The 20138-nt window shown below is 32.5% G+C and overlaps 2 long non-coding RNA genes across 2 annotated transcripts; both read right to left on the bottom strand.

The window, feature by feature from the left end:
* Positions 1-2060: 2060 nt before the first annotated feature.
* LOC117689726 (uncharacterized) lies at positions 2061-5774 on the bottom strand. The gene is made up of 4 exons (XR_010708308.1): positions 4852-5774; positions 4543-4659; positions 2798-2832; positions 2061-2477 (listed from the first exon to the last, which is right to left on the bottom strand). It is a non-coding gene; the product is annotated as an uncharacterized lncRNA (long non-coding RNA).
* A 2804-nt stretch (positions 5775-8578) lies between these two features.
* On the bottom strand, positions 8579-13969 carry LOC136270969 (uncharacterized). The gene is made up of 3 exons (XR_010708828.1): positions 12921-13969; positions 12399-12512; positions 8579-10914 (listed from the first exon to the last, which is right to left on the bottom strand). It is a non-coding gene; the product is annotated as an uncharacterized lncRNA (long non-coding RNA).
* Positions 13970-20138: the final 6169 nt, after the last annotated feature.

The raw sequence follows: 20138 nt of genomic DNA, 5'->3' as shown, positions 1-20138 counted from the left end.
GACAAATACATTATCTGTTTTTACCTTGGGAAAACTCACTGGAAACAAAACCAAATGTCTTAGGAAATTTGTAATGGGAAATGTTTACAGTCTTTCCATTTGGAAATACTCAGGACACCACGCACAGTTTTCAGCGTTATCATCCAGGTACTTTTATGTCTCTTGCAATGCCCATTCCTCGTAGACTTTTTATCATAAGCTGTATAATGACACCTCATAAGCTAGAAGCAGCGGTTGACAGGAAAAATCTTGGGATTTTGTTAAACGACATCGTTTGAACCCCGAGATATTTATAAGCCTTATTTAATGAAAATGTGCTGGATAAATATCTTTGGTCACAGTATTGTTTTCAAAAAATACAAGCCAATTCGCTTAGAAATTAATCAATGACTTTTACTGAAGTCAAGTTCAGTATGAACTTTTATTACAGAAACAAGCGCCCGTGTTACCGTTAGTGAAATTTAGATCTACTGCTGGCAGTATTTAGTTGTCATCAGTGAATTATGGTAGTCATTGGTCACCAAGTGCTGCCATTATTTGAACTTAATTGAAAATAATCAACGGAAATAAGAAATCAAAGTACTGAAAGTACTGAAAAGCGCTAACCTAGCTTGGTTCTAAAGGAAATTTACTTTGTGCAAGCTTAGTTAGAAATGAGACTTATCGACATAATGTTAATTAATATTAATTGAAAGTAACTAATGCCAGGAGGGTCGAAATGGCGTTTAAGTTGTACTTATCCAAAATTTATCCTTATTCAATTTAATTCGGTTAAGAAAATTTGGTCGAAATTACGTTTCTTTTAAATATACATGTATATTATGATTTATCATATACACTTAAAGTTAATTTAAATCAAAGCTGAACACGACTTCTAAATGGACACCTGCCTGAATCATGTTATATAAAAGCCTTTGATTTTGTTACACTTTATTTCACATCTGTACCTTGTGTGCGACGTGTTAAATACGTTTGTTTGACAAATGTCTGCACTTGTATTGTCGTTATACGCGTGCATTTTCTTTATAAAGGTATTGCATTGACCATTATAATTGATGTTGTGAATCTTCTTCTGCATATGTACTGCATTTATCTGGTAGGTTGTTGCGTCTAAGTAACAAATGTAAGCGACGTAAAATATACGTCCACACAGATGAGATCTACTATGCAAACTTAAAGTGTTTAGTTCCTTATATATGTGCTGTGAGGAAAGCGGCGAACACCAAGAACTATATGTGGCTATTTACAAGTCGTTTTGATTTTTCTACATTCCAGCTTCTGTTTATGCACTCACAAGATTTTTTAAAAGCTAAGAAACTCAGCCACTGGAATATATATACATTTTAGGTGACAAGAGACTACACACTCTACATGTATAAAAATACAAGATATAAATATTTTGAATAATAATATGCAGATGTACATATATTTTTATAACTGTATGTGAGGAGGCATGTGTGTAGCAGTGTACACGTATACAATGCAGTTTGACCTAAAACTGACCAGTTTCATAACTTCTTCGAATTTCACTAACACGGACTGTCTAGTAATTCCTTCCCAGAATTCCAATTTACGCAAGCGCTTTTGAAGTTTCACTATAACTTAATAAATCAGCCCGAAGGCTGACTATAATCACTGCGTAGCAGCCCTTGCAGTGATGTACGTAAGCCCTGCACATTAGATTCACAACAGCCCTTGCAGTTATGTGCGTAAACCCATGAAACTGGTTCCCCAACCAGTTTAAATGATGTATATTTCTGCTCATAGGGGGCAGTTATTCGATGCACCGGAAGTAGAAGTCTAACGCCAATAAAGCGCTGAGCTATGCTTAGCGCTTTAAAAAAGCACCAGCATATAATAAGACATCTTCAATTGTAATATCATATTTATTATACACATGTAAACTAAGTATTTACATAAACTTTAATAAATAAAAACAACATACCATTATTGAAAACATTTTAACAACACACCCAGCGAATGCATTTAATATTAAAATCTTAAAACTTAACATGACTTAATATATTTTTTAAAATCAAAATAATCTTTTAAAATCAAAATAATCCCCCAGCTGATGAAAATTTAAAAGTACACCAAAAAGGTAATCAATTAATAATTTGTGCAATTGAGATACACTCCGGCGGAATGTAACCTTCAATCAGAACTTCCTCAAAACATCTGGCGTAGTTTCTTCCTGTTTCGTTCTGCACAAGCATGGAACGGGTTTCCTCATCTGTCAGGTCTATTACGGTATTAGCGTCTATTAGGATCTCCACGATAATTCGAGGGCGGGTTACTGAATGTGAAGCAAAGCTCCGCGCGGCATCCAGGGACTTACAGCACGAGATGTACCTCGATGCGCGGCCATAAGACCCGTTGGTCACGTGCTCCTCTACACTCACATTAGAATTTGGGTTTTTCGCAATAAGGCCATTCTCTGGGTTTTCGTCCCACCGCAGTAGTCGGTACAAACACATCTATGATGAATAAGATAAACAAATTGTTTAGACTACTGTAAGTGATATAAACAAATTTAATTCAAAACGAAATCTGCATAATAGTAATATATTAAGATCTTATTGGTAAAAGTAAAGTAGTTAACATTTCAATGATTACTAAAATTCAAATAAATATAAAAATAAAGCGTACTGGCTCAAAGGGCGATACTAGATTTATAGGCGTCGCCTTGCTTTCCTTCCAGTGATATAACAGTTACAAACTTTAAGGTAATTATACCCACCTCCCCCTCCCCCTCAAAAAGTAAACTTTCTCGGTTGGGTATTAAAAGCCGACTTACCATTTTGATTGGGTCCAATGTAAACCAATGGGTGTCTTGAAAAAAGATTAATATGTGAAATTTAAGAATATAATATTCTAAAGAAATCTTACAATCATGTAAAAAAATAAATCAAATAACATTAAAATTAGAATAAGAACTAATTTTAAAATCGTTATTAAGAAGCTTAAGGCTGGATTGTTGGGACCATTTTATTTTTTTACTGCATTGAATTCCTTTTGAAGAGGAGCCCTGTATAAAGATATAGGGAGATATGCTGAGTTTTTCTTTACTTAATAATGATCCTGTTTAGAATTTTGAGTTTGAACTATAATAGTTGATTTCGGCAATACAAAATATAAGATCCAGACATACAAGCAATATTTATAACTACATTTAGTAGTCGAACGAACGGGAACGCCAGTGTTAACAAAACGCAATGCGGTCGCCCTTGTAAAGTTTTAGTGTCGTACAAACAAACCATTTCAGACAAATAGCTAATTTAACAGATTCTTATTTTTTTATTCATGAGAAGCCGATCAAAAATTAGTCGAAAGGCGTCTAAATTATATAAATTAATACGGGGATAATTGTGCTTCCTAAATTATATAAATTAATACGGGGGTAATTGTGCTTATTTTAAAGTTTTACAAACTGAATGATATTTACATAAAATGCGGTAAAGGCCTACAGCGGTTTTCGTACATTCTATTTTTCCAATAATATAAATCTAGATATTGTGTAAATAATCATAAAAAAGAGAGAGTCGGACTTCTTCATGTATATAACATTTGCAAATATCCATACTTTAATTAGAAAGGATCAGTAATATAAAACTAAATGTGTTTTTCTGTGAAATGAAAAATAGCACCATTTCTTTTAACCGAGCTATAGGTATGTGGGTTCTTTTACAGTTTAGATACATGTACCTCTATATGCATGTTATATATTTTCTTTTTCCAAAAACAAATTGCGAACTGAAATAGATTATCATTATCAATGTATCGTGTTGTACAGACCATCACTTTTGTTTCAGCTTTTCTACTGGAATCATGTATTTGCTTTTATACGATGCATACACTCTATTTTTAGTAATGTATTTTCCATTTTATAAATATAACCTAGACACTCAATTAAATGTTGCAGCCTAAAAATGCCCGAGGCACAAACATTGGTCGAAAGATGGCTTAAGCCGATACAGGTAAAGGTGTGTTTATTGTAGTTTTTAGAACAATTTACATGAAAACGGTATGTCGTAAGCAGTTAATTCCTACATCTCTCGTTTATTTTTGTATGCTCTATTTTTAGATACACAGTTTCCATCAGAGAGAGAGAGAGAGAGAGAGAGAGAGAGAGAGAGAGAGAGAGACTGTCAAATGAACAGTGACCTGAGCTATTGGAAAACCCTTCAATTAACACACAGAAGATGAATTCTTAAATCTATAGAAGTTGCCCTTCCATACTACAGCTGAATCTAATGTCGCACTGTTCACTTGCTAATTGAACTTTTATAACGCAGAGCCTCTAAATAGAGATTATTCACAACTTATTTGAATAAATATTTTTTTCAATTTCATCTATCAGTACCTTGTATAGTAATGCATCTATTTCTTTTATTCAAAGGCATCTCTATTGAAAAAGTGCTTTTAATGACGTACCTATTGATTTGCAATCAGATTATTCCCCTAACCCCTTGAATGAAAAACTTCTACTGCATGTTATTTTATGAAGAAAAATTGTTCCTGAGAGCACCAAGCAATACTTACAGAGAAAAAAAGAAAAATATTCCTGTGTATGTACGACTGCAACCTATTCGCTAGCTAGAACATCGAATCCTGGTCAAACGCTCGTTAAAATTACCGTCTCGTCAAAGGAGGAAAAATCTGTAAACATCCATGATTACAAAAGTATTATATTTTTTTACAGAAAATATTTTAAAAGGGAAATTAGGCATAAAATACTGAATTTTAAAAAAATGCAAATATCGAACATAAAATTATTAATTAATGAGACAAAGTTTTCAATGCGGGGGGGGGGGGGGTTAGAGTACCTATATATGACGATTGTAGACTTACCTGAGATTCACAATCCACTGACAGTCACTAATCTCGCTACAAAAGATGTGTAAATCGTGTGGTCACTGATGGAACAATTAACTACAAAGACTTATCTCAAGGTCCCAGTATATAGATTGTACAATCACTGAAAGATTCACAATTCAGTAACAGTAGCTATTCTCACATCGACAATCACAATGTTACAACTGTGTGTAAAGTCTCAAGGTATAAACAACACTGACCACAATTAATATAGAGCGTAGTGAACAGTCCCACAGAGTTATTATTATATCTAGTCCCCCTGGTCTCTCAGTCCGACGTTTCCTTTTACCGGTCTGTTCCTGGATTGATGACAATATACCTACAGAGTCTATACACATTACAGGTATGTAAAATACCCCCTCGGGCACGGCCAAGGTGCAGGTACGAACACGAAGTCAGGGCGGATCATGGCCTCGTTAGAAGCATGTAGGTGATTTAGATCGGTATATAGAGTCCAATTTAACTGTATGCGTGCAGTTACGTGAATTTCAATTAGGATTTTATTTGTTTAGAGACGACTGACAGATCACGCAATGTGTTAATACATGTATATAATAGGTCACTTAAAGTCTTTTTTTTATTGAAGGAAAAATGCTTGATATTTTACATGCAAGAAACATCCAACAACAGAAATAAAAACTAGGTGTATGCGATCTAATACAGATTGCCAACGTTGTTTTCTAACAAAAATATCGGGCAAACCAGGAAATGTATAATTATACTGATAAAGTATATACATTGCACGTCCCTAGCGGAACCTTAATTGAAAACAAATATAAAAGTTATGCTCTAGCAGATGATAAAGTATTTAACGGAAGTGTTTCACCATAAACAAAATGCAGTCATATGTTACATGTTTGCGCTTTATATGCAAAAATTTGCCTAGTTGGGTTCAATAAGTTATTTTGTTATACTTTCATGTTAAATACTGAAATCTGATTGGTTAAGACGCAGTTAATAATATTTACTATTACCCTCAGCGTTAGCAACGCACTTGGCAACGGGTAACATTAAAAAAGTTACATGCGCGAAAATTATGCGCGTACGGTTCGCTGTAGAATTCACGTTATTCCTATATAAAAGCAGTAAAATTTTCTTAAAAAATTTTAAAAAGACATTCAGTATAACAAAATAAATAGTGCCTGTTTGGGAGGATAACAGTTGAAATTGACACCCCTCGAAAACCATTGTCAACCTCCGCTTCGCGTCGGTTGACAATGGTTTTCTCGGGGTGTCAATTTCAACTGTTACCCTCCCAAACAGGCACTATTTATATAGTGTTTGTTTATCTACTTCAAACGTATACAAGCTCGGTAATTCAACATGGAGACGGTCGTTTTATACGTTAAGATGCATCACAACTGTAGTCATCATTTCAAAGTTGTCACAATTCGGTGTTTTTTTCAATTCTTCTTTATTCAAGAGTACGCAAATTGAAACGCTGCTTCTCAATTTTAAGAATTGAGAATTAGATAAATAAACTCTGTTTGTTGGGTTTCTTTGTTTTGTTTTTTTTAGTTTACTGTGAATTCAAAGGAAGTGAAAGGGATAAACAAATTGTCAGTATCTGAAATGGTTGCACAAGAAAAAATACGATTAACGGTTTCATGTTATTTTTTTCCACGAAGGTGTGAAAAACACATGTAACACCCTTTCCGCTTGGATGCACACAATGTAGTGGTACTTTGCGGTCATTTAGCCTAGACATGTTACAACTGGTCGGAAGATCATGATGTAAGTTCGTGCAAATACGGTGTACATATTTTGAACGTACATGTAACTATTGATGGCATGGGTAAATGAGGGAAAAAGCACGGGAAAGAAATACGGAAATTTCAGATATTTTAGATCAGTCTGATTAAAATCAAACCATCAAGAGCTCCTTTAATTTTACGCGACCATTAAAATAAAATAGCAAGTGGAAGGTTTGATTTGAACCAGGCTGATTTTAGATTTGTAATAGATTAAAGCTGTATGGTTCGATTTTGTGGCTATTACAGTATCAAAAAAATTTCCATACAAACAATTTATCTTAGAAAGTTGTAGACTCTCGCCTATTTACACCTACAGAATCGATCTCCCCGAATGTTTGGATTTATTCAACCAGGATGTTATACATCGATTGTAAACAAAACAAACTTTAAAAATGATAGTTAACAGCAATTACTCTGTTTTTGTTTCTGTTTTTTTTTTCCACATATTTAGATTCTATTCATTATAGCGATGGCAAAGTATTTAAACAATAATCCACTCCTCGACGCTAAAAGGGGAATGGTCACGATTTTGGTCAACATCATTTTTCCGATTTTAGTGTTTACAATCTTAAGAAAGTCATCTTTAATAGGCAATCAAAATTTGAGTGTCACTCGCTGAGTTATAAGCAAGTTACAGAGCTTACAATTCTTTTTAATGTTGATGTGAAAATTTCAGTTTTAGACTTATAATGAATATGTTAAACGTTAGGAACTGTTTAGTTATGCTTATTAATAAAATGAATAAGATAGACAAATCAACTTGAAACAGTTTTTTTTACTGGTATATTGAACCTATGTAAACAAAAACATGGCACGGGCCTTGTTTACATGACAAAAAATTGTGAGCCCTGTATCTTGATTATAACTCTACGACTGACTCTCAAATTTATTTGATCATTTGAAATGCGTTCCTTAATAAAATTTGTCCAAAAATCGTGACCATGCTCCTTTAACGGTAAATTTTAATATGAGGTGAATTGACACGATACCCTTTTTATGTCGTTTGATTTGTCAAATAAAATTGTACATCATTTTCTCATTGAAATATAGCTTGATTGACCGGAAAAACTACTGCAATGTCTATTATTATACACATAGTTAGCATAATCACCGTTCAAAAGCGTACGCAAAATTTGATGTAAAATCGGACCAAGCAGACGTATTTTAATGAACATTGGTACGTCATTTGTGCACAGTGATTTATTATTTTAAGAATGATAACAAACTGGATTGAGAATTAAGAATTTTCACCTTTTACCGGGGGAGGGGGGGGGGGGAGGGGTGAGGGAGAGGTGATGACTTACAGATGACTAAAGCGTTCTGTACTCACATGTAACGGATGTGGTTGTGTTTGTTTTGCATGGTAACATTGTTTGTTTTGTTTCGTTTTGTTTTTTTCATTTACGACACAGTATATTAACGTTCCGTCGAGAAAAAGGGTTTTTGATTTTGTTACGAATGAAGTCGATTCAGAATAATTTTGTGTGTGTCTTAGCTCGTGATTGAAAACTGAGATGCATTGGATATGAACCCAGAAAGATGTCGTATTTACGAAAAGAGTCGCCCCCCCCCCTCCCCGGTAAATTGGTCTGGTCTATAAAAGTATTAGTGACGTACTAGAATTTCTGAAAGTTGTACCTTTTTTTTCTTTTTCTCATTTTTCTTGTTTATATGATATACCTATTAGTTTGCGCAATGGTAGGACCGGATCACAACATAATTTCGTGGAATGATTATCTTTATCAAAATAAACCAGGGTGTGGTAACACATCTTTAAAAAAAATACACACTTTGAAAAATGTTTTAAAATTGCGTTAAAGCCGGGACAAAATCAAAATTAGGACGTGTTTCAGTGGCGTCGGAAGCTAATTGAAAGACTGAAAATTTTGACACTTTGGAACTTTTGATATGATAATAACCAATTCATAAATAAAAGGCAAAGATAAATGTAAAACGGAAAGAACGCAATTTTATATAATAGCTATACATTATATTATAATAATAGCACATTTAACATACAAAATAGTAGCATTGTTAGTCACAAAAAACACTGTTTTAAAACAAAACTGATTACGGCCCTGAATCCATTTCTCTGCGATACAATTTGTTATATTTTTTTTCACAATGAATTATATTGATATCCACAGTCTTAAGCCGATTGTAATTATGCTATCATCTTGTTTCAGTAGTTTTTGCGTTTCATGATATAACTTCCTTCTTAGCACGCTTCTTTACTAACCGGTTCAAAGAAAATGCTATTCTATATAGAGATGCATCTTGTATTTTGTGGTATTCTGTTTGTCTCATTGACTGTTTATGAGACTGCACCGCCTCATGAAGATCCCCCACCACGTATTGACAGATTCCCAATATCTGCCACGAGATGTCTCGATATTCTAAAGGTATATTTCTCCCATCGTCTTGGTGTAACAATCTCTGAAGATTTGTCAGTGAGAGTTGACACTTTGATCGTTTACGTAGTTTATGGTTTGATAAGACAAACAACATGTGAAGCATCACAAAAGGAGGAACAAATAAACTGGTCTGCTTGCAAAATCTAGACTCTAAATGCATTTCTTTAAGATAAGCGATTTTACCAAGAAACAAAATACAGTCCATCCATGATTTGTTCATTTTATCACTCCATGAAAGCAAGCTAGTACTCTCGAAATGCCCCGACTTATCAATGACATTAAACGTGACATATGGTTTTGAAAGTCTCTGGCGGCAAAGTTTAGTGATTGTTAAAGCTTTTCTGTATCGACCTGTGCTGTAATAGTAGATTCCTAAATATAATAGCTGAGAGACGGGGCCTATCGTTGAAGCCAGTTTCAGCATGTTAATAATCTTTCTATCGTGTCTGTACAAAGATTTATTGGTGTTGAAAGTTGATTGACTTGCCAGAGTAAAGGCCGTGTGAACAAGACATTTTGCAGTTGCATACTGCAATGTTAAGGATTGGACCTGGGACAAGGGTCGCTGTAATAGGGTAGTGATCGAATTCAATAAGACAAAGGTCCCTTCTTTTGGTAATATCATCTCGGGGGCTATCTCAGTATATAATTCATATCTAACACAACTGCCAACATCATTCTCAGATATACTGTGTCCTTCGATGAACGGTATCACAAACAATGGACTACACAGTGCGTGTGATAAAATAGAATTCAGAGTTATACTTTTCAGCAGACATTTCTCTCCCAATTCATAGTATTGATTAAGTATTGAAAACAATTCCTTTCGTAAAGAACCATCTATTTTTCGTTTAAACATATTGTTTTCTTGAATAAAGAAATTTGGACAATTAGATTTCAAAACACACAGAATGAGGTGTTTAAAACACGCCCAAAAACAGGGAAGTAAATTTGATGGACACCAGAATGAGTTATCTGGGTTATTCTGAATCCCCCAAAAAAGAATTGTTTTCAGAAAGTAAGAGCAAATTAAGTAATCTTTTTTTTCTGCAGGTAGCACTTCTTTCAAAAATAGTTTCAAAAGTCCATAACATAGAAATTGAGTGTGGTTCATAGAATAAACAAGTTTTTGTTCTGCCAAAGAAAACGAAAGTCTCCATTCTAGTCTTTCATTATTATGTAATGGTGAAACTCCTATTGGCATCATATGACATCCTTTGGATTTTATTTCCTCTATTTCACTGCGCATTGGCCATCCCTTTTGTTTGCATCTTTCAATCCACGAGGAAGCTGTCGGTGGCCAATAATGACAGGCTAGGCATATACCAACATCAAACTCAATGTCTTCTATGTTAAAATTATTTACTGGACCATGGCCATTCATACTTCTTATGTCTACACTGTTTATAAGTGAAAAGGCCCCAATGGATAGAAAATCATGACTTGATAAATATACTTTACCATGCGGTATATGTCCTGGGTGTTTGTCAAACATTCCTAAATTTTCTTTTTGAGTAAGAAGTTGTAATTTTACAAATCCTGGAGGACATTCTGAACTTTCAATAAGAAGAATATTTTTTCTAGAGGCATCAGCACTATTGAGCTCTGTGAACTGAGATTGATCACAAATCAATCTGAAATTTGATGGCCAGCACATGATATCTCGGTCAGATGAGGTGAATCTGAATCCTTCCCTGTGACTGCCACTCTTCATAATCATACAACCACGATGTATATATACAGGTCTTTCAATAATTTCCTCCATGTCCATCATCTCCCTTCTGATAGCCACTTCTGTCGGTGTCCCTATACGTTTGTCACGACACAGACCCACATACAAGATCTCAGACATCCTTTGTGAGTATTCCATCCTGTAATATATCAAACAGAGGCCTAAGGACCACATAGCACAATTGATGGACAAGAACGTCTGATGAAAACTTAATATCGAGTTATGAACAAATTTTACTAAACGTTGTACAAGAAAAACCCCACATTTCATGAAAACATTTATATTCTTTTTTATAACATTCTGTTTGTACTGTTTCATACTAGCTTCATCAATTCTAAAAGAATAAACTAGTACAAATATAGATAAATATTCTGGTTTCTTTTTAAATTGGACCTTATCCTTCTATAACGGCTTTTAATATAAGTACAGGTATTCATAAGATATACCCTAAAAATTAATAAGAGTGTCCGATATTTTAATGGCAAAGCATGAACAAATCAGAAACATTAAAAAATTCGCATACTAGTTTCCTTTAATATCACAGAAGCTTTTCTCAATTCAGAGAAGTTTTTTAAAATACCACTTTTAAAATTGAATGGGAACTGCAACTACCTGCACCCGACGTCGCTATTCACCAAATATACAGACATGTCATATTATCATATGGTATTGCATACCATTTAAAAATCACATACTTTTCACCGTCGATGTAAATAAAACTACACCCACTTCCACCCTATTCAAATTAAACGGACCTTACACTCTTTAATAGTGTAATAGATATGAGACATACTTTTATTAGCTTCCTTAAATATCTAAGATGATTGAATAATATTACTTGATTTTAAGAATTATATATCAAACACATAACTTTTCTGCCTTTTTCTGACCAAGGAGGGTAAGAGATATTTACTTATTAGATATTTAAAATTTTTAAAATGTATGCCTTCAGGTTATCCAGAAAAAATATCCAATTCTACATATATTATTTATATGAATGAATGAATTATAAACCTCGATACGATCTCTACCTGGCATCATGGTTCAACATTTAAACACATACCATATACTAAGAATCCTTTGTACCATTTTATAGGTATCAGCGAACACGTAATTGGCTTGGCGAAATTGCACGAGATAGAATAAGGAGGATTATCTTACCAACTTTGTATCTAAATTCGATGTCAATTGCGTAGTTTGAATTTGCTCTGTTCTTTTATCTCTTATTAAAGTATAACATGTCAAATATTATCATTAAGCTAAACAGATCAAAATCAAAAGAAATATTGTTACATGCAATTAGAGTAAAATCAAGTTTGGTTTCGATGTAGAATAGAATATACGGTTTTATTTTCCTCTGTTCTTTTATCTCTTGATAAAGTAATGTATAAAATCTAGTATAGTTCTCAAATAGATTTATGCTTTCATAAAATAATACAAACCGGTAGGGAACGTGTATTGCTCATGCCATACTCTTTGAATGCTTGTTACATGTGTTATTTAGTTTTTTAGAAGTATTAAAATCGATCAGTATGAATTACTTAAACAACACAGAGAATCTCTGAGATTTAATTTCTGTACACAACGAAATGAGACATATATAGGTTTTTTTTAATAACTTACCTTTTGAATTTCTTTACTTAGTTATCATAGTCAAATATTTCCTGGAGTCGGCTTACGGCTATAAACTGTACACAGATGATGGTGACTGTGCTTGTCTAAATCACATGCGCTGTCCTGATTATTCATAAATAAAAACAATTAAGTTACTTTACATTGTGTATGTTATTAACAGGTATTTGTAACTTTTGTTGAGCATATGGTCAAATCAAGGAATACATGTTTTTGAACTTGTGTATGTTAGATTTTATTGGAACCATTTAGTTGGCAAAAATGTTGGGCCATATTTTTCTTTCTAATTAGAAGCTTGGTTTATAAGTTGTCCGCCATGGTTTCAGAAAAAATATAGTATTGTATTGTTAATGCGCCATGTAATGGTTGTTCAGGAAGTAAGTTAGTTAAGGATCTATAACAACGATTATGAGCCATATAGCATTACATTACTGCAAATGAATATTAATATACCATTTCATATGTTCAACAATACACACAAATTTGAAGAAAAAATAATAGTTGTTTACTTACGTACAAAGAAGGCAAACTTTTTTCGATTCTAATTCCGGTTAGCCGGGTTCATTACTATCGTTTGAAAATCTTGTCATAAGCTGAAAAATCCCCTAAAACCTTCAAGCACAAAAATAGTTTCCTTAGGTGTCAGCACTAGAGATAATGCACACCTTGTGCAATCGCTCTACCCGAGTACACACCTGGTATGCATGGCTGGCGCATATTTATTGTTGTATTAGTTTCCCGATTTTATCAGCAAAGAGTTTTTTATAATACATTAACCTGTACAATATTAGCTGTTCTCGTTTTACTTGGCGTTATTTAAATCTTTTTTTAATCTTTTTATTTTAGAGTAATATAGGGGGAGAAGGATGTGAGACTATACAGGCGAGATCTGCAAACCAAACTGTTAGGATGGCTAAAGAAATGGGACTTATGAAAAAGAAATATGGCAGACAAGGTCTTTCACAAGTCGAGTTCAGTATTTTGGAAATATAGGGCACTCACTAGTGTTATGCGCTCGATTTTGAAATAAACTATAACACATGACTTTTTATATACATGTATTTCTTTTAAAATTTGCATATCAGAGAGTGAAGTACAATAGGCATTTAAGTTTTGTACACTACACTACACAGACAATTGATTGCACATTTATGATGTTTGCATCACTGCCAAATACATCCCATTCAGTCCTTTTGTAAGCAATGCTTTATATAAAGTTGTGAGACTACTTTTTTTTCTCTTTAGTATTATAAATCTGATAGCTTATTATATCTAATTGCATGTAAAGCAACAGTTTTTTCAAAACAGGATAAACATGTATCAATCAGTCAACTGAATATCAACGGAAAGCTCTAGAAAAGTGCTTAAATTCCAAAGCTATCTGATACAGCTTATATTTCACAACTACCATTCTCTTTGATTTGTTGCAGGGTTTAAAACCCTCTGGTAGGTGTCAAAGTAATATAGTATCAGGTTTATCGTTAGATTACATTTCTATTCATTGAAAAATACGAACTTTCTATTCCCACATTCCAATCTTTCATACAGGGAAATATAGGGAAATATAGTTGGAAAATTCAAGATCGACAGAAACAGACTTAGGATTGAATAAGAATAAATGACAAAGCAGTTTGTTTGCTTGAATGATTAAGGAATAAGGAAAATTTATATTTTCTATAGCTTCATCCAAGCTAACTAACTAGTGAATGTGTTAATGTCACTGAGATAAAACAAAACTATTTTGAAATTATTTCACGGAATCAGACTCTTAAGAAAGCAACAAATGCCAGATATTTTTAAATAAAAAGACATTTATGACTTTTTCAATGTATGACATTCAACAGGTGTATACTTGCATTCCAAAAAACAAATTAAAAATGACGCCTTCTAGTTTCGACTCTGTTACTTATAAATTAAAAATGCTGTTTTATGTAATTTACCAGTTTGTCTTTCTAACATGTAAAGGTAAAGATCAAGGGGATAAAAATAATAATCAAAACAACATAGTTAAACTCTAAAACGATTTGCCAAACAAAACAATATAGTATAAATAAAATTAAGTAATCATCAATGCATGATATATGTATTTTCGAATGGTGTCTTACAGTTATGAAAATACTTGTAAATATTTAATCTCCGTGATTTCCTACCTGTACATTTGAGTAACTCATCATCTATACTTTAACGTTAACTGTCACTTTGTCCGCTTTTGGTTTTTTTAACACAGCAAGTTTTATTTTGAGTTTGATGACAAGTCCTCATCCGGATACGATTTAACAAGGAAAGAAATTGACGTGGCAGTCAAATATCAAAATTCGAACAAAAACCATTTTTATTTTGAACTAAAGATCTTTGAAATGAAAAAAATTGAGTTATTGCATTACATTAAAAATAAACTCACGGATGAACAGACGAAGTTGTATCCATCAGCGAGACATATATATAATTATGTACACGTTTATATAATATGCAATGCATTTGCAAAATATTAAAGGATGTAAAAGTTATAATTGAAAAAAATATTTGATTCAATCAAATACCAAAACACAAGAAATATACAAAACATATATTAATTAATAACAAACATATTGATTTCAAATGCCAACATGTTAATATTCTGAATCACAAAAAATGTCTTTATGATAAGAATTAAATTCTTTTTGGTTTTTTAAGAGATTACAAAGAAACCATTTGTCATTTATTTCACTTATAATAAATTTTACTTTTATATTTGTTTCAACCGCACGCTCTCTCTCTGAGTAAAGCTTCGCGTAAACAAAGTGTCTGGCCGAACTAGACGTTTATAACAGCTCCACAGAAACGTACAATAAACAATGAAAAAACCCTTTAGAATAAGAGCATTTTTTTTTCTACATTTCTTTGAATATCATCCATAGGCAATTGTTCTCAAAGAAAGACCTAACGACAAAATACTACATGGGCATCTTGCATGATATGTAGATTGTTTCTATAATATCGAAACGAACATTGAGCAAGGTTTGAAAAATTTTTAAACTTAGACATTTATCTTCAAATGCATATATGGTATATCGTTCGGATCACACACCCGAAAAGAAACAAGACTTAATGCATTCTAGTTTCGTTGTTGTTTTTGTCTTTTTCCGGTTTGAAATATGTAGAATATAGGGATGATGGAATGATCCAAAATAATACGATATAAAAAACAATTGACAAACATAACTTTATATGTTATAATTTTGTGAGTAAATAAATATAAAAGCATAGGAAATAGTTTTCTAATGATGTCTTCACAAATAACACAAAACAATTTGATTGAATAATTTTCTTGGTTTTCTTCTTTTAAATGGGAGTTTTAAGTCTATTTAAGGTAATTAAATACTTTCTTTATTAATATTTGTCAGCTTTTAGATTTTGACCTCTGCGTTTTGTTGACAGTTTATCATTTATTAAAACTAGCGAATGAAATTTGTAAATATAACATATCATTTACAAATTTCGCCCGTCATTTATATATATTTTTAATTAACACATATCAAACAATTATTATTCATTGTCATTAATCAAATTCATAATTTTGCGCTACCAAAATTTTCATTCTTTTGGGGAAAAAGTATTTATATTCTAATATATGAAAAGTAAATAAAAAGTGATTATTAATAAATGTCCTGATAAGGTTCAAATGGGTTGACTTTGATATGTTGTGCGTTTCAGCTCGTCATGAATTACATTATCGTCATTGTAAAGATAAATTCTTATAATACAATACAGATATTACAGATTAAAAAACTATTACAAGAAAAAGCTCTTCATTTTTAACCATTATACTTTACACCAATCTAGTGAAGTTTCAAGAAAATCTACCATCTGGTTCTTTTTAAGGACCATCTCAAAGTACAGGTATATGTTCCTAAGAATATTTAAGAAAGGGTCATTTTCAGCACATGGAAGCAGTTTAAAAAATTGCTAAAGTGACAATTTTCCTCGATTGTAATATGTGATTAGTAATACCGTTTTCTACCATAAATGTAAATAATACTAAATTCTACTGTCTGTATTTTAGTGTTGGTTATCTCAAAGTATCAAAATGCACCACATTTTTTCTGTATTTGAAAAATTGCTTTTGATGTAGATTGGTTCATTGGATTTATATAAAGTTAAGAGAAATAACCATGAAGAATAGCATTACTCTGTGTGTAATATTTCAATGGCGTAAACGCTTTACTTTTTCTTTTATGTTATTTGAAATAACGTGTTCCTAGAAAACATCATTTATCATAACTTCATTAAAGCACAATGACTGCGCTCACCTACAGAACAACGGGGAAATCGGTTAAAAATACTCTTTTTCGTAAAAAATCTAAATATTTTAATTTGTATTTTGTTTTTTTGCGATCAATTTAATAAATGATATCGTAACATGTTTAACAAGGCATTAATACACTGTATTTCACTAGAATGCGCTAAAAACATGCGCAATAAAAACCAGAGTCAGCTCCTTTAAACTTATCTTTTTGGGAATTGATTTTAATCAACTGTGCTATGCAATAACTCTGGCAAACCAGAAGTAAAGCAGTGTTTGACCTAAGCACAAATTATCACTGCTGACGAAACGTAGTACTTGCGAATAATCGATAAATTCGTATATTACATTTACAAGCATTGCTTTTAAAGGAAATGTCCTTATACATTAAAAATAGTCAGATTTTTAATAGTGCGATCAATTTTGATATTTTGTGTAGTCGTACGTATTCCTCCCCCAGTGTTCAAATACAGCGGTAGCGACAGACTATCAGATCTTAAGATAGAACCAGTACTAGGACCTCATTATCAATTGTTTGTTAAAAATTGCTTTGATACACTTTTCCAGAAATATTTTGATTCCTGATACATAATTAGATCGTAGAGATTGATGGCGTAAATTATATCTTTGAATCACAGGGGCATCGTATCCGCTCTACACTATATGACATATATATAATAATACACAAGGGAAGAATCGAAAGTAGGACACGATTTGTAAACAATGTCAAAAAACAACTCACTTCACAAAAGTTACGCAAATCCTCGCACACAATGTTGCAAATGTTGTCAAAAAACACGTTCACACTCAAATATTCCTAATAAACTCGGTAAAAAGCGTTTTTATCCCATTAAAACCGCTGTCTGCTGCAGAAACCCAATCTCTTCGCCCAAGAAAAGACAACTCTGTACTTTCTCTCAACAGGCCATTTCGCATCTCTCAATCCACGATGAAGCGGTTTGTGGCCAATATGGACAAGCAATGCACATACCAATGTCAGTTTCCAGGTATTCCATATTGATTTTAGTAACAGGGCCATGTAGTTCCATTGGCCTAATCCAGATGTACGTCTTTGCATAATCATGACTGATTTCTCTGAATATCTTGCTTGATATATAGCAATCTTTTAAAAGTACTACAACTGAGGAGGAAAACATTTGAAAATTCCTTGTCGGTGTCAACAGTTTTAACATAACAAACCCTGGAGGACTTTAAGAATGTTTCATGAGTATGATATTCAATTTGGCAGCATCATTATTCGAGAACTGGGACATTTCACAGATAACTTTACAATTGATTAGCCAATGCATGATATCTTGATCTGATGACGTGAATCGGAATCCTTCTCTGTAACTACCGCTCTGCATTACATTAAGCTTATTATATTTGTGGATAGGTCCATGTATTTTCTCTGCTATATCCATAATCTCTCTCCTAATCTGAACTATCTTTTGACTCCCAACATGTGTATGAGAGCATAGACCGTTGTACAGGGAGACCGAGGGTGATCGATTCATTTCTAAACGGTGAATATATAATTATAGAATGTAAATAGGACTTTTTAATTTTCTTTTTATCTAAAGTTACTTAGACTGTTATGTAAATACGTAAATTAATTGTTCATGCATGTATATGAAAACACTTAATATCTATATAACACACAATTTTCTTCACAAGGTATCAGTTTTGATGATAATTTAAAAACATACATCACTTTCTTATTCAAAAAATTTATGTAAAAGGTTGTCTACAAATATTTCTGTATAACATTTGTCAAATGATTAATAAAATCGTAAAATAAAAGTGGAAATCATCTAGATAAATGTTAAAAATTGCATTATTAAAGTTTGTTTATTTAAAAGTAAGAGGAACTGAAAAGTAAAAAATTATTTCCTTAATGAAAAGTGTTATTTTGTATCAGGTGTGACATTATCACGTGGCTTCGATTTTTGGAAAATCTGCCTTTATAAATGTTATTATAGAGAATATATATAAGTAATAGAAATTTTACAGTTTACCGCCGAAATTTCTACTATCATTACTGAACATATAGAGAGAGAAAGTACAGAGTTATCTTTTCTTGGGCGAAGAAGCAGACAGCGGTTTTAATGGGATAAAAACGCTTTTTACCGAGTTTATTAGGAATATTTCAATGTGAACGCGTTTTTGACAACATTTGCTACATTGTATAGGAGGATTTGTGTAACTTTTGTCATGTAAGTTGTTTTTGACATTATTTACAAATCGTGTCCTACTTTCGATTCTTCCCTTGTGTATTATTTATATATATATATATATATATATATATATATATATATATATATATATATATATATATATATATATATATCATTGAGTGTAGAGCGGATACCATGCCCTGTGGTTACATGTCACATAAAGGGAGGGAGTACCAATCCATCTCCCATAGAAATCAATGGTAACATAAACACCCCTGATACATCTGTTATTTTACTTACATACATATCCTTGGTCACATTTGAAAGTTCATTCCAAGTATAACAAAAATGTACTTAAAGTATATAGGGCCCTATTGCGTTATAAGACCAAAATTTAGCTTATTTACAACTTACAGAGATACAAAGCAAATAAATCCAAGTCTCAAAAAGGACACCGACTTCCTATTTCATTCCCTCTTATTTCATTATATTCATTATTTTTGCATTTAAAGAGGCCGAGTACAGAACGAGTACGCACGCTTTCGCGCAGCGTTTCATTTGTATTGTGACGTCATCTTTTTGCTTTGTTGACGCCATGGCGTGATAGTTTCAACTGCAGATATTCAGCGAAATTTGTTGAAAAAAGCTCGATTGATGCGTAAAATTGATATTATATTGTGGAATAAGCATAAATGTCTCGAAGTATAAGCTATATTTGGGCTCGGTTCGAAAACGTGAAGAGGGTTCAGCAAGCGAAGCCCTCTGTCACGTTTTCTTAACCCGCCTAAATATAGGTTAATATTTATATTTCAAGAAAGTAACCATGTATTTTATTTTAATGACCCTTAATATGCGATGTAATATATTTATTTATTACTTAAATGTGTCTGAATGTTTTTATAATACTATAAAGATCACCATTTCCGTCTTTGTCAAATAAAAAATAGCCATTATCTGGCAAACTGGGAAATTGGGCATGCAAAAAACAACTTTGATAAGACCCCTGGATCAAACCAGGAGGTAAAAGTGTTTTTTTATTTGACCATTTGATGCCTTTAAGCAATAACTTTAATATGTAGAACAGAAAAAGAAATCCCTAGGGCAGAAGTTTAAAAAAAAATGTAAAAAATGTGGAAAATTGATACATTTCGGGCAAAATCCAATAGGGTCCTATGTTAAAGGTTAACAAACTTTGAGATGACCCCTTGAACAAACGGTGTGGTAAATGTCTGATTTATTTTCCTTAGAATGATATTTATATCAGAAGAAATT

The sequence above is a fragment of the Magallana gigas genome, chromosome 8 (assembly GCF_963853765.1).
Source record: "Magallana gigas chromosome 8, xbMagGiga1.1, whole genome shotgun sequence".
NCBI classification, from domain to species: Eukaryota; Metazoa; Mollusca; class Bivalvia; order Ostreida; family Ostreidae; genus Magallana; species Magallana gigas.
Note: the sequence above shows the minus strand (reverse complement) of the source record. Positions and strands in the feature narration are given on the sequence as shown.